Source organism: Opisthorchis viverrini (assembly GCF_000715545.1).
Source record: "Opisthorchis viverrini unplaced genomic scaffold opera_v5_126, whole genome shotgun sequence".
Taxonomy (NCBI): domain Eukaryota; kingdom Metazoa; phylum Platyhelminthes; class Trematoda; order Opisthorchiida; family Opisthorchiidae; genus Opisthorchis; species Opisthorchis viverrini.
In genome coordinates this window covers 1252501-1256846 of record NW_008751787.1, presented here as the reverse complement: position 1 = coordinate 1256846, position 4346 = coordinate 1252501, and positions in this window count along the sequence as shown.

Sequence of the window (4346 nt, the reverse complement as noted above, 5' to 3'; positions counted from 1 at the left end):
AGCATGAGCACTCTCCTCAGTGCTCAGAAAGAGTGTTTGTGTCGGACGAAATGGTCTCAACGGTATGGCTTGCAGGGGGGAGATAAGAGGAGGTAGACGGCTGGGCGTCAGGGCAATGTAAAGGGTAGGGATTTAGCTGACTGTAATGTACACACTGTACATCTGTATATGGCTTAGAAGGGTCACGAATGGCATAGGTGTTGTTTGGCCTCTTAATAACGATAAAACAAGGTCCTTGCCACATGCGATGGAATTTTGTGGGCGCACCCGGTGGTGCTTTTGGCCGGTGTAGGAGCACAAAGTCGCCTGCTTCATACAGAGGTCCGCGTGATTTGCGGTCGTACACAGTTTCATGGTGTTGCTGTGCATGTCCAATGTTTTCACGGGTGATTTGTGGTGCCGCGAACGGGCGCTCTCGGAGTCACCGGGCGTATTCGTTACTGCCAACTAGGTCTGCAGGAATCACACGCGTATCTGAGTTTGAAGGTTTTCGGAGGTCGTGGCCGAGCTGTAAAAATGCCGGTACATAATCTGCCGACTCGTGTGTAGCCGCCTGGTAGGCCAGCATGCACAGCAGAATTTGTTCGTCCAACCTTTCCCCTTCGTAACGATCCACGAGGGTGGTTGATATTTTCTTTATGGTCCTGTTGGTGCATCCCACCAGACCGTTTCCCTCTGGATGATACGGTGTTGTCCTCGTTTTATGGATTCCCCGGAATGCACATATTTCCCGTTGCAGGTAGCTCTCAAAGGTTGGGCCCTGATCAGAGTGGAGAATGACTGGTTCCCAATAGCGTGATACCCAGTCAGAAATTACCACTGACACGATCGTATAGGCATCTTGTTTCTTTACTGGCACAGCTTCACACCATTTAGTTAAGTAGCTCACCATAACGACAATGAAACGACTACCTTTTCTGGCCTACGGTAGGGATTTAATAACATCACCACTCACTCGGTGGTCCGAAAGATCAATTGGAGCGGTGCTCTGGATGCTATAGTAGAGACCTTTGTTGTCGCACACACGGAGCAGTGCTGGCAAAACTCCGCAGCGTCGTGGTGTAGCAGAAACCACCAATAACGCCGTCTAATGTGTGCTTCCGTTTTCTTCTGTCTAGCGTGTGCCAAATCTCGGTGGACCGCTGAGATGGTCCGTTGGACGCAACTACGGGGTAAAACGACATGAGGCTGGCCATCCCGACTATCCACGAGGTGGAGCACTCGGGATATAATCCGTAGTTTGCCCCACTCTGACCACAGACTCCGTGCTGCCGGAGATCTCGAGGCCATCAGGCGCACAGAAGGTTTGGAGTTACTCTGTAGCTGGGGGTGGTAAATCTCCCCAACAGCCATGTTCCTGGAGTGTTCTTCTCCCCAGTTTATTTGGTTAGGCGCGAGTAATATATTAACAGACTACAAGTCTTGGGCCGGCCTTTGAGATAGGGCGTCAGCGTTCGAATGTTTAGCGCCCGGGTGATAGATACTAGAGAAATTATACTCTTGAAGCCGCTCTTGTCGGCGAGCAACCTGACCATGGGGGTCGCGGAAGCTCTGCGGCCATTGTAATGAATGATGATCCGTCTGAACAGAGAAGTGCCTGCCAAGCAAGTGGGGTCGGAAGTGATGAAGAAAGTACACCAGAGCAATCATTTCACGTCGGATGATACAGTGGTTACATTCACGTTTATCTAGGACGAGGCTACCATATGCGATAACGACGTCTCGGTAACCAACACGTTGGGACAGTTCGGCACGAATCGTCAATTCGCTAGCATCGGTATCCAAAACAAACTTTCCTGCACCAGGTGAGAAGTCCAGGTATGCTAAAGTAGGTGGGGATGTTAGTGCTTGTTTGAGGCGGTTGAAGGCTTCATCACACTCTATGGCCCACGAAATTTTCCGGTCTTTTTTTGGCAAGCCCGTGGAGTGGTGCACTGGCGGTGGCAAATCCTTTGATAAACCTCCGGTTGTACCATGCCAGACCGAGAAAACTAAGTAACCCATGGAGTTTCGTCCGTGTCGGACACTCAGCAATGTGTCTGGTCTTATCCTGGTCCGTTTGGACCCCATTGGAAGACAGAATATGGCACAAAATCAATACTTCACGTTGTAGGAACTTTCATTTATCCACGCGGCTGGCTAGGTCAGCTCCCTTGGGGCGACATATAACTTCTCGCATCTGGTTGTTGTGTTCGTTCGTCGTCCGGCCGCGAACAGTGATGTCGTCTAGGTAGATCAAGCAATATCTAGGGATCAGCCCTGCCAGTGCCGTCCGCATAAGCTGGCGAAATTTTGCTGGTGCGTTCGCAAGTCTTAATGGCATTGTTTCGAGCTCATAAAGTCCATTTGGAATTATAAAGGCTGTTTTCGGTCGGTCTTGGGGTGCGACTTCACTTGCCAGTAACCTGAAACCAAGTATAATGTTGAGAACCGCTTTGCCCTTGCCACATCATCCACTGTGGTGTCCACTTGTGGTAGGGGAAAAGAATCGCGCGCAATGATATCATTTAATCTCCGATAATCAAGGCCAGTGCGCGAATTCCCGTCCTTTTTCTTTGCAAGGACAATGGGGGAAGCCCGAGCGGAGCTGTCATAACTAACCTCGTACTTGCGGTTGCCCCTAAGTTTCACCATGTCAATCAAGCACAACACATTTACTCTCTCTATCTTGCTTCAGTAAATGAATATGAACAGCTTCATGCGAACAAAGTAATTCCAGTTCCTTTAGTACTTGTATTCATTACTCGCGTCAGTGGATTTTCGGTAATTCACCACTAGCTGGCGGCAGCGGCTCAGTGGCCGTGGCTCATTTTCTTCTTCTAAGGCGCTATTATTGCTCAAACGGCAACTTTCTGCCGTTTCACAGCCCTTGTCTACTATCTCTGAAATTCCATTCATTCCTTATCGTTTTGAAATCCGTTGTTGTCGGTGTGCTTTAGATCGACATCCTCACTTGAGGGATGTAGTGGTTATGCCCTTGTCTCTCTGAAATTCCATTCATTCCTTATCGTTTTGAAATCCGTTGTTGTCGGTGTGCTTTAGATCGACATCCTCACTTGAGGGGAGGGATGGTTAACATATATACATATATATATATTTGTATTCTCGCATCACTTTTCCACTTCTACATGCGCTTGTTACATACGTTTCTTACCGACATATGTGCTATGCATCCTTGGGGGCGCATGAGCTTCCACCCACCATTGAGCTGATGGATGTGCTCAGCGGCAGTGCAATGTTAATTTGTCAACAAAAGATTTGTGCTTTTTTTCAGATTGAGAGGCGCAGTCGTTAAACAATTTGCAGAACGGTTTTTACTATCCTACCATTTTTTAGAAGAACTTCGGGAATGTCCGCAGCACTCGTGCAAGTAATTTTCCGTCTGCTGCTTCAGCGTAATGTATCGGGCTAATAACGAGAAATATCAAAAGCATCAATATCCACGGACCTACAATTTTGTCTGATGAAAACAGTCCCCACGAAGTTTGGTGATTTCCTGTTTTGTCGCTGCCTTCATCAAATGAAAATGCTAAGTAGCGTCGCACCTAATGGCCACGCGCCCTGGACCCATGCACGAAAAATTAATCCGTTACGGAATTCTTTACGTCATGACTTCTCCTCATTAGTTACTGAAATGAACGAAGCGAATCGTTCGCTGTGTATGAAGTGGCGCATGTTTGACCGACCATGCCCAAGGCTTGTGCTTCCAAAAGCGTATGCCACTTGCACCTAGACTCGGAGGTTACGGCCAAGCAAACTGTTTCCTAACACCTGCGTGTAGCACCAACGTTCAAAATGTCACGAAACTTCTCGAAGAAGTCCATACGCTAATGCCTGGCAAAACGGATGTGGCCAGGTTGACTATCTTTGTCAGTCCTAAGGATGGTGATATCAAACCCATAACCAGTTAAGAACAGACATATTGTCGTCCATACCAACTGCCTAAATGAAGCGACATCTCGACTTTTAGCTTCATGCATTTTATCCACCATCCACCATCCGCCTTTCAACTTGATTCCACATTGCTTATTTCCACTGTATACAACTTCCAAGGAGGGATTACAAAAATATTCTAACGGGGCGTTCTAACTGTGCTGCAAACTTGTTTAGAATTCACGTTCCATTGACCCTTCGTAAAAATCACCTTGGTTTTTGACTAATCCCATTATCCCACGTATCAATAATCCCGTTTATTCTTTTAAATTTTCTTCTAAATTACATATGTGAACTTTGATCAGGATAGCGAACCTAGCCTCCTGCTGAAAACGGTGGTAAAGGGAAAGATACAAAGAAGAATAAAGGTGAAGAAACTAGATTTGTCTTCTAATGTATCTGCCCATGTATTG